This window comes from Daucus carota, chromosome 2 (assembly GCF_001625215.2).
Source record: "Daucus carota subsp. sativus chromosome 2, DH1 v3.0, whole genome shotgun sequence".
Classification (NCBI taxonomy): domain Eukaryota; kingdom Viridiplantae; phylum Streptophyta; class Magnoliopsida; order Apiales; family Apiaceae; genus Daucus; species Daucus carota.
The window spans coordinates 31,893,420-31,905,518 of record NC_030382.2 but is presented as its reverse complement, the minus strand read 5'-3'; positions in this window follow the sequence as shown (position 1 = coordinate 31,905,518).

The following is a 12,099-nucleotide window of genomic DNA, read 5'->3' as shown; positions in this document are numbered from 1 at the left end:
AATGTACTAACGAAACCCATCTACTACCAGACTCACTGATTATACTTGCAAGTTTGTTGTCGGAAAATGATTGTGCATAGTAATGATAAAATGAGTATAGGCATTGAGTTGGTGAATTATGGCACACTAGAGATAGTTTTAACTGAAGTTCTATATAAGACCTAAATATATAACATGACACGTCGAAGTTCATATACTGAACTTCTGTTCATTATAAGTCGTATCCAAAAAGATTACAAGTGTCTTGTCTTAAATCACTAGTAATAGTTATGGTGGAATGAATACCGACGTAGATTTAAAAAAAACACTGTATGGAGGAGGTTGTTTGATTGAAAGTCTCATCACAAAGCTAAAGTTATGAAACGGGATATTGAGGTTCACATGTTGAACCTCTGTCTGGGGGAAGTCGTATCCATCATGTTTACAAGTGTTTTGTCGGAGATGATTAAAAACAGTTATGGTGGAATGAGTATTGGTATTGATATGAAAAAAAATAGTTGAGGGCGTTTGAATTGAAGTGTTATTAAAAATATAAAATTCCCCCATTACAGAAGTGGCACATAAAGCAGCACATAAAATTCCACCTTAACTGAACGGCTACATAAAGGTTCATATGCAGAACCTCTGTTTATGGGAAGTCAAATCCAACACGATTACAATTTGGTTGTTTGAAATGACTGAGCATAGTTATGGTGGAAAAGTATTTGTGTGAAGTGGGGAAAAAGTAGCACAAACAGTAAAGTTCATAGTCTGAACCTCTGTCTTTTGGAAGTCAAATCCAACAAGTTTTGGTGTTGATATGAAAAAGAATGTTGTAATGTAGAGGGCATTCGACTTGAAGTGTTATTACAATTCTAAAATTCAAAAGAACTATATAAAGGTTCATATGCTGAACCTCTGTATATAGGAAGTCAAATCCAACAAGATTACGATTTTGTTGTTTGAAATGACTGAGCATACTTATGGTGGCCGGATGAGTGTTTGTGTGGAATTGGAAAAAAGTGGTACTAACATTGGAGTTCAAATGCTGAACCTCTGCTTATAAGAAGTCAAATCCACAAAATTTACAATTTGGTTGTTCAAAATGACTGAGCATAGTTATGATGGATTGAGTATTCGTGTTCATTGAATAAAAGTGGTACATTACAGATCATTTGATTGAAATATCATCACAAAATCTAAATTTCCGATGCGAAACTTACAAGTTTCTATTAGCTACCTTTATTGATTTATGCATCTTCGATCTTGTGAATCATAGATATAGTGGGTTGATTATGTTTGGAGATTTTTATTTTATTCCTCATTACTTAATCGTGCTACAAGAGGTCATGTTTCTCTTGGAATCGTTAGCCCAGGACCCTTTAAATCTTCAAGTATTAGCAAGAGTTTTGTAGCAGAACCTTTGTGTATATTCACTTTTAAAAAGGGTTCTGCAGCGGAACCTTTGTGTATATTCACTTTAAAAAAGTAATACAAACATGTTAGATCATGAAAATCTATATAATATTTAGGGTCCTACAGCAGAACCTTTGTGTATATTCACTTTAAAAAAGGAATCAAGTAAAGGTAAAAGCAAAGTACAATGAGATTTCCTTAAGTTTGAATGAGTAAGAATAGTAGAGCTGACAAGATTAGTGGAGTTCATTTTGTAAGAATTATACTACAAGAGGTTATTTTAGCTGATGGACCGTAAAGTTCTACTGCACAACCTCAAAGTCCTGATGTATAACAAAGTTCCACTGCAGAGCTCTTACGCACAACAAACCCGCATAGTCGCCCATATTCAGTATAAAATTCAGATGCAGCTTCAACATCTGGAAAGATCTGATTAACATATGGCTTGAACTTCTAATCACATTTCGATATCCAATATTCTTCTCCATCAGGTGATGTGTACTTGTACGAACCTACATAAATATCTTCATTGAACTCATTAGTCTTTATGGAAAGCTGAGTAGCAGACTGTGATCCGTTATTTTCAACAACTACATTGTAAGATAAACACGTAGATCGTTAAAATATATAAAAATTGGTGTGCAGCAGCAGAACCTAAAATAAAAAGATGTGAGTATACATACTTGTTTCTTGATGAACGCCTTCCATTGAGTATCAAATGAAAGAACATGGGATGTAGTGATGGAGAAATATGAAAATTAATCTGATCAAAGTAATACATACAGCTTAGTTGTAACTATCGTTTATGATTGATCTTGATTGATTTTCAATAAGTGACAATATATGTAAAATTACACCACTATCCTTATAATTGATTATACATATTTTATGCTGATTGTCATAACATTTTAAAAGATTCTCTACGTTAATCTTGAGCCATTAAATCTAAATGAATCTAACGGTTGAGAATTGGTTCTATGGTTCTATTTTAAACCTTGGTTCTCTCTTGAGCGCGGCCCTAACATATTATATTATATGTTTCTATTATGAGACTGTGAAATAACTCACTAATTTTAAAATATTAGTAAATGTATTCATAGAATAATGAATTAAATAACGGATTTTCTAGTGTGTGCCCATGGGCACACACTAAGCACCAAATTCTATAAATTTGGTAGATTTTGATCGGTTCCTACTCCTTTATAATGGTGGACCCCCTGCCAATTCACCAACCACACCAATAAAAATCCACCAAATTTATAGAATTTGGAGCTTAGCATGTACACACTAGACAAACCCATTAAATGATACTCCCTCCGTCCCACCCAATTGTTTACATTGGGTTTGGACACGGAGGTTAAGAAATATGTATAAAGTAGTGGAAAAGAAGAAGAAGAGTGGGTGAAGTGATGAGACCTATTATTTGTTTATATATAAAATAGAGATAGTGGAGTAAAAGTAGTGTGAAAAGGAAGGAAAAGTGATAAAGTGGTGGGATCCATTAACTATTTTGGGAAAGTTTTGTAATGTAAAGAATTGGGTGGGACGTCCAAAAAAGGAAACTGTAAAGAACCTCGTGGGACGGAGGGAGTAATCAATAAAGTTTCAACCCAAAAATGTTCTCTCCTAAAAACTCACTCAACCTCCTCTTCTTTTGTAGTCTTTATATTTCATAATATTTACTGATGATATTAGTAGATTTGGGTACATGTATATGTTGAAACACAAATCCGAATTATTTGAAAGGTTCAAGGAGTTTAAAGCTAAAGTAGAAAAAGGAATAGCCAATAGTATTAAAACTCCTCGATCTAATCCAGATGGTAAATACTTAAGCTTAGAATTTAAAATTTATTTAAACAAATGTGGTATAGTAGCACAACTATATCATCCTCGAACACCACAATGGGATGGGGCATCTGGTAGAAGGGATCGTACCTTGTTGGACACGGTACGATCGATAATGAATCGTGCCAATCTTCTAATAAGTTTACGGGGTTATGTCCTAGGAAACGGTTGCATATACATTAACCGAGTTTTGAAAGAATCCGGCTATATAGGCATTCATTTTGTGTGTCTTTTCTTTTAATTTGAACACCACTAGTTGGATTACCAATTGTTTAGTCTTTTGAATTAATGATTCGTAGCCCGTTTTCTGGTTGAAGGCAGATTGCTTCGGCTAGACTAATTTGTTGTCATCCTTACAAGAAAAACTTGTATGATGATCATTTTGTTCCTCTTGTGTTAGTGAACCCTTCATGATTGGTTGAACTAGATTCTTGTGAGATAGACCCTATTGAGTCAGACTCTGACAAATAAAATCCCAATGAGATATACCATATATGTCTAATACTTGTCCCTGGAGTTCTCTCCTCTTCTTATTCTTCATGAAGATCCCCATAAGTTTTAGAATTATTTTGGGAAGCGGAGAGAATCACAATTTCTTCATTATCACTTGTATCAATCACGGGCTCTTATAAATTTCAAATTCAAGTATGTCACAACTCTCTTAATTTTGCGTACCATCAATCTTCTTTTCAATATTGAATACAACATGAATTGACTCCAAAAAAGCACGAGTCATTGGATTGAATACTTCGAATGCCTTTGTAGATTTATATCAAAGGAAAATTACTTATCAGAATTGGCTTCAAATTTTCCTATATTCTGAGGATGAACTTTGATCACATAACACTTGCTTTTAAAGATTTGAAAATATTTCACACCTGGCTTCTATTCATTGATCATCCCATAAGGATTTTTAACATCCTATTCGTAATAGTACAATTTTGAGTAAAGCAAATATAATTTTTACAACTGCATCCCATTATAAATATGAAGCTTAGACTCTACTAGCATGGTTCTTGGAGCCTCTATGAGTGTTCTATTTTTCCTCTCCACAACACCATTTTGTTGTGGATTTCCTGGTGTAGAAAAATATTGCTGAATTTCCTTTGTGATATCCAAAAATCCTATATAGCACGAGTCTTGAACTTAGTCTTATTATCACTTCTCAGTACTTTTAACAAAAAAATCAGAGTTTTTGTTTGTTAATTTTATAAGTTCATAAATTTGTTGTAAAGCTTAATCCTTAATACACTTAAAAAGAATATCCATGTAAATCTTCTAAAGTCATCCACAATTAGAATATCATACTTCTTCTTATTGATATACATGACGTTCATTGGACCAAACAAATCAAGATATAGCATGTGAAATGATCTGGTGATAATATCTTTTATATATCTTGCTTCTTGATGAAGTTCTCTTCTATTTTCTAAGTTGATAAGCATCACAGAGTCCTTATACAAAGTTAAGTTGTGGTAGTCTTCTCATTAAATTGTGCTTTACAAAATAGTTAAGCTTCTTGAAATTCAGATGCGATATCTTCTGTTGGCTTGCAACTTCCTATATTTGATTATTTAATGAAGAGACATGCTACATAGCCCTTTACAAAATCATCCAAGTTAGCTTCATAAATGTTACAATACCTTCTTGAAACTAGAGAAACCTTGACATTGATGACAATGCATTTTTAATGATTAAATCCCGTAAGATAACCTTGATCACTGAGTTGATTAATACTCAATAGAGGATGCTTTAATACTTCAACTAGTACTAGATTATCTAAGATGACATTCCAAAGGACAATTGATCCACGACCCAGTCATATGGCCTGAACATTCATGATCCCATACTAGGGTATACTTGTTCTTGGTAGGGATGGCAAAGTTTTTCGAACCGACGGATATCCGACCGAATCGATCCGAATGGTTTTTACCGAATCCGATTTTTATGGTATGGTTTCGGGTTTGGTTTTTATATTTAAAAACCGATTTGAATTTGGTTCGGGTTTGGTTTTTAGGCCAACTGAACCAAAACCCGACCCGAATAACCGAAATCCGACCGAACCCGAACCAAATCGAAATCCGACTGAACCCGATAGAATAAATTTATTTTATATCATTATATAATATATATCAAGTTCTATGGAGTATACAATAATATTGGAGTATTGGAGTACACAGTCACAGTTTTTTAGTTTAATCATAAATAATATCTTTGATTGTAAAACTTTTTAATATAATTTATCATTTATAAGTACACTTAAACATAATTATCAATTAATCGTTAATATATTTCAACTTTAACAAGCATTAAGATTATTGTTTTACTTGTGAATTATATCATAGAACATAGTATCCTACAATAGATTTTTAATATTTTTTATATAATTTTCGGGTTTCGGTTTAAACCGAACCGAACCGAAAACTGGTGGTTTGGGTTTGGTTTTGAACTTCGGTTTTCTGATCAGTTCGGTTCGAGTTCGGTTTTGAAAAATACTATTCGGTTCGGGTTCGGTTTTTGTCAAAACCGAACCATACCGACCGATTGCCATCTCTAGTTCTTGGTTCCCTAAGAACAAGCAACAACTAGCTGGACCTTCCGGGGATCCAACAATATTGATATGATCATTTTTTACCGGCCTTAGTAATAATAGATTTTTCTACTTTCTAGATGCAATTTTTTTGAAGTAGCTAACCTATTTGTAGAGTCTAAGTTAGACACTAACATAATATCTTTCTTAGCATCAGATTTAATAGAGTAATAATCATAGTAAAGATCATGATAATCACTACACATACGTGTATACTACATTATACTATCACAGTGATAACAAGGATTTTGTGATTTTTAGTGAATCTTTATAGGAGTCTTACAGAATTTAGACTATGGTTGATCAGTATGAGACTTTTTACAATGCAGAGCAGGATGATATAGATTACCACATTTGTGACATCTCTTCCTAGCTAGGTGCATTAGGAATACTCTGAAAGTTATTAGCATTGTTAATACATTCCTTTTCATTTCTATTCCTCTTTACACGGCTGGATTTAAGCACGCCTTAAGTCTTCGTCTCAATTGAGATTTAGAGAAAAAGATTGTGTTCTTTTTCACCCTTTAACTAGTTCATTATTAATAGTTATTGGCTCGTATATAGTAGGGTAATCATTATTAGAGACACTCTCTGTAAATAGTACATGTGTTTTCTTTGAAGCAACAAAAATAATAGGTATACCTTTTGTTTTAGTCTTATTAGACACCTTTTTGCTGAATTATCTTCTTTGTTAATTTATGTAATCTGGCCTCTACATTAATATTTTCTTTAGACCTATCAACTACAAGTCCAATCTTATGACATTCCTTTTTGTTGTTCCCTGATACCATCCAAGTTTCAAATCTTTCCATTTTCTTCCTCCAACTTCTGTTACAAAGTCACAGGCTTTAAAGACTCGCTGATAGTTATTCTATAAATTTTCAGAATCTATCTCATACTCATTCATATGAAATAATTCATATTTAATAAAATCATTCCTTTTAGTTAACTCAGAGTCCGTGACCATTAGATCTTCATTCTCGCTAGAGAGACATTTAAAATTGGCTAACAGATTCTAGACTCAACCTGAATATTCTTAAAACCTTATATATATATGTCAGTAATTCTAACAGATTTTATTGAGAAGATTGATACCTGAATAGAAGAGGCAGCTAAATGCTTAGGAGATCAATTTTTTCAGAGGAAATAACTGGTAATGCTATGTTGTCATAGTCAATCTCATCCCCAGAGCTTCTTGAATCAATCTATTCTTTCTGAATAGTCATGAGTTCTTTCCTTTTTCCTGCATTTCTAGGCTTCCTACACTAACTATCAAAGTGACCCTATTCACCATGTTTAAACACTTGATCTTTTTCTTGTCCAACTTGATGATGGTGTTTATTTCTTATCATTTCTCTTCTCTTCTAGTTTAGTAGAAGAATTCTTTGTGAATCTGTTTCCTCTAAATTTCACTTTCTTGAAGGTCTTTGCAAACATGGCTAGCAACTCCTTCATGTCAGTTTCATAATTACTTTCAGAGTTTGTATCACTAGACTCTGAGTACTCTATCTCCACCTTAATTTAGCTCCTTCACAATCAACTTGAAGCTTGTTCCACATCTTCTTCAAAGTTTTACATGAGAAAATATATTTAGTGACAATAGAGTCTAGATTGTTAAGAATATTTTCTCACTTTAGTATCCTTCATAACATTTTCTTTGTTCATATGCAATCACTCTGACTTTGAAATCTTAGTTGTATATTCATCAACCACCTTTTATCCAATAATTATAGAGGGAAGGACTTCTTTGTTGGTAAATATCACTACAACAAAAACACCATTAGACAACACTGATCAGACAACGCACGGTGAAAAAAGCGTTGTTTGGAAATAAAACACAACACTTTCTTTTCGTCCTCGAAAAACTATTGTCTAACACCTACGACCTACAACGGTTAAAAAAACTATTGTCTAGTAAATTCAATCAGACAACGGTTTCTCAACTGTGGTATTGTATAATGATGCATGTTAGACAACTGTTTTGAGAGCCGATGTGTGAAGAAACTTCAGACAATAGTTCAAGAAACCGTTGTTGTAATTAGACAAGTGTTTTATTTGTTGTGTTGTTTACGAGCAGTTCAAACAAGGGTTTCAAATAGTGTTGTGTGACTGGGAAGCTAACATACAAGTGTTTTTGTTAGCATTGTATGATGGCCTTATAGACAAACCTTTACTAACTAATAAAACCATTGTCTGTTAGATACTACAGGACAAAAAATACCTTTTTATAATAAGACAAAATTTACATTTGACTAGTATTGTTAAGAAAACAAACAAAATAAAGATAAAAAAATTTGATTTTTTTTATACATGACTAATATTGTTAGTTCTCGACATCCGTACGGTTAGATCATCAAAATAAATATTTATAAAGTAATACAGAGCTAATCATACACATAACAAAGATTCTATCCAGTACTTTCTAAATTGTAAACATAAAACACATACTTATACTTACGTTCGAAGTACAAAATTGTCTTGGTATTACAAATGAACAATACGTGTTTGCATATATGCATAATATAAATATATACTTTAATACAAAGAGTAGAAAAACAATAATTGATCAAGGAAATGTGAATTTTTAACTCATAAAAATGAAAATATATTATATAACGGTTTCCTTCTCATAAACCGTTGTCTACACTACTTTTATACAACGGTTTTTCCCTGAAGCGTTGTTTGAGCCTAATTTAGACAATGGATTCTCTTACAACGGTATAACGTGCGTAACAGTTGTGTCATTTTCAATGATACAACAGAGTTACATATAGAAACCGTTGTCGGTTAGACATTACTGGACAAAATTTACCTTTTTACAATAAGACAAAATTTACGTTTGACTAGTATTGTTAAAAAAACATACAAAATAAACATAAAAAATTTTAATTTTATTTATACATGACTAATATTGTTAGTTCTCGACATCCGTGCGGTTAGATCATCGAAAAAAAATTTAAAAATTAATATAGAGCTAATCTTATACATAACAAAGATTCTATCCAGTACTTTCTAAATTGTAAACATAAAACACATACTAATACTTACGTCCGAACTACAAAATTATTTTGGTGTTACAAATGAACAATACATATTTCTATATATGCATGATATAAATATATTTGTAAAGACAAAGAGTATAAAAACAAAAATTGATCAAGGAAATGCGAATTTTTAACTCTTAAAAATGAAAATTTATTATACAACGAAAATTTTTAACTCTTATATATTTGTGTTCGGTTTGCATTAATAGTAATGGTTTGTGTTAATGTTTATGGTAATTGTTATTGTTCTTTCTTGTGATTTTAGTTGATTTGGTTGGTTTGTTAGTTGTAGGTCGCAGTTAATGGCACTAAATAGAAACAGCAGAACCTTTTTTTTTTTTACGAAAACCCAGAAATCTGACCGAAAAAAGGCATAATCGACCGTTAATATACCATTGCATATTCCAGAAAATCGACCGATAGCTGTCATAACCGATCATAGTTAGCATAAACCATGCCAGAAAACCAACAAGGCAAAACCGACAGTATGCGGCGGGCGGTTATGAGTAGTCGGTTTTACTGGACTATAGGGCTTTCTGCGCTAAACCCGACCAATAATATAAAGTCGACCGTCGTGTACAGTCATTTTTCTATGCTCCAAAAAATTAAACATTTTTGCTCAAATTGTATAACCGACCACCTTCGGTCGGTTTTATTGTGCTCGAAAAATATTGACCATTTTGGGTCAAACATTTTAACCGACCGATAGTGGTCGGTTATATTTACATACGTGACAGTTATGTCCATGTGGCTCCAGATGACAATGTAGGGCCCGCATCAACAATTTTTTGCAACCGAGAAAACTGACCATCAGGGTGGTCGGTTTTATACTTTAAACACGACCAATCTTTCAAAACCGACCAGGTTAAAACCGACCCCATTTGTTGGTCGCGTCGGTTTAAGGTTTATTATGATAATATTATAATGTGGGACATAGATTACTTAATTCATAATTTGACTTTGTTAAAAAGTTACGTATAAATATAATCAATTATTAATGTAGAAGAAAACCCACCAATTGGGCCTCGTTAAAACCCCACAAGAGTAAAAACTCAATGGGTAAAAAAACTCAAGGGAGGAAAAGAGTACCCTAAAAAGTAAAAATACATCCTTTACAAAGAAATTATAAGAAAAACTCGTATCCTCTAAAGCTACAATGACTTGTATACTTATGTGCTTTTCCATCTGCTATCTCCAAAATTTTGTAGAGCGTAATATTTAACGTTGAACCTGCAAGATGATTGTTGACATTAAATGAAAATAGTTAGCGATCACTAAAAATAAAAATAGTATGAAAACAATTCAAAACAAAACACGCAATTAATGGTAATAAATTAAAAACAAAAACACGTCAGTAAATGGCATTTAATTTCGGTCAAAATATTCTACAAATATTATAACTCATAAATGAGACAATTAAGGCTTTAATTAAGGCACAATTAACGCTCTCAATTAAAGCGCAATTAACGCCCTCAATTAAGTTACAATTAATGCTTCCTTTCTGAACCAACACACGAATCTCATTCTAATTTTTGAAACAGCCGCCGTCACCGCCATCATCTTCGACCACAACCGTTACCCCTATCTCTCCCGTGCGTGACCGTGAGAGTCATTAGCCGAGTCTTGTGAATATTCTGAGTAGAAAACATTCTGTGATTGAAATCCAGTGGTTTGGCCGTGCACAATCTTTCGTCTTGACTCGCATCCAACGAATTAAAAATCAAAATTACACGAGAAATTAAAGATCAAAACTACTAAATACAACAGTAACAATAAAACAAAAAAGGGTTATAATTGAAAATGTGACCTGCTGGTAGAGCCGGCCATTCGGGCCGAACCGGTTGAACCGGCACGCCCCGAACCGCGTTTGGAACCGCCCAGAACCGTGTCAATGCGGGCTGGTTCAGAATCGGCACGACCCGTTGCTCCACACGGGGCGAATACGGGTTGGAATTTGGTGGAACCGAACCGAAACCGGCCCGGAACCGTTGGAACCGTGCGGAACCGGTTCGTTCGAACCTTGAAACCGCAGAACCGGCTCACCCGAAAGTCACCTGTGTTAGTGTCATACTGTCATGCTGTGTAGCTGTACTATTATCTTGTTAATATTTTTTTGTTTAAGTTTTTAAATTTTGTTAATTTTATTTTGTTTTAGTTTTTAAATTTAGTTGTTTTTTCCGTTTTAGTTTTTAGATTTAATTTCATTTTGTTTTAATTTGATTTTGAATTAGAAATTAATTACCTTACGTTTACAATTTATTAGTTTACAATTTTACTTAAAAAAATATTTACTAGTTTACAATTTATTAATTAGTTACATAATAATACTTAACAAAAATAATTTTCAAAAATCATATAAAACAACTTTATTATCGAATTTTTAAAATTTAAGAATTAATGAAATTTAAACCTATTACTATAAAACTAAATAAACTAAAAAAGAATGTGACAAAAAAATAAACTAAAAAAAAAACCAAAACACACAAACGCACCGTCACACACACAATGACACAGTCACACAAACACAACTGATACAAGTAGTCAAGTGCACAACAAGCAGATTGACATCACTCGCCGCACGCTGAACCGCCAAAGGCCTGAACCGTGAACCGCGAACTCGTATTAACCGTGTAAACCATAGAACCGTCAAACCCGTGTAAACCGTATAACACGGTTACGACTTCCATTTTATCCGGCCCGGCACGAACCGGACCGCCAATCCTGACGTGCCGGTTACGGTTTCACCGGCGACAGTTCAGAAACCGCCTGAACCGGCCCGAACCGTCCCGGCCCGCCCGAATGGCCGGCTCTACCTGCTGGTGAAGAGTCGCTTCGACTAAAAAAGATTTGAAGTCACTGCACAAGTTGCGGGAATAAACCTCAAATGGTCGAGAGTGGCGTTGCATGACTCTGATGACTCTGAGAGCCTCTTGGTCATATGGAATTGGGGTGTTTGAATAATTGTAAATGGTTGGTTATATAAAATTGGTTTTTTTGTTTAGTTGAGAGAGGATGGTGGCTGGGATGTAGCGCTAGAGGAAAAGGAGAGGCCGGAGCCTGTTGCGGTGTTATCGCCGGCGACGGCCCGCGGCGGTGGTATAGCTGCCATCAGGCATAAAGGGGAAGGACGGGGGAGGGCTGGGGATGAAGCAGTATCTACAATGTCTCTGCAAAACAAGAAAGAATTTGTCGAAGAAGAAAATGCAGTGCATGAAACTCTTAAGT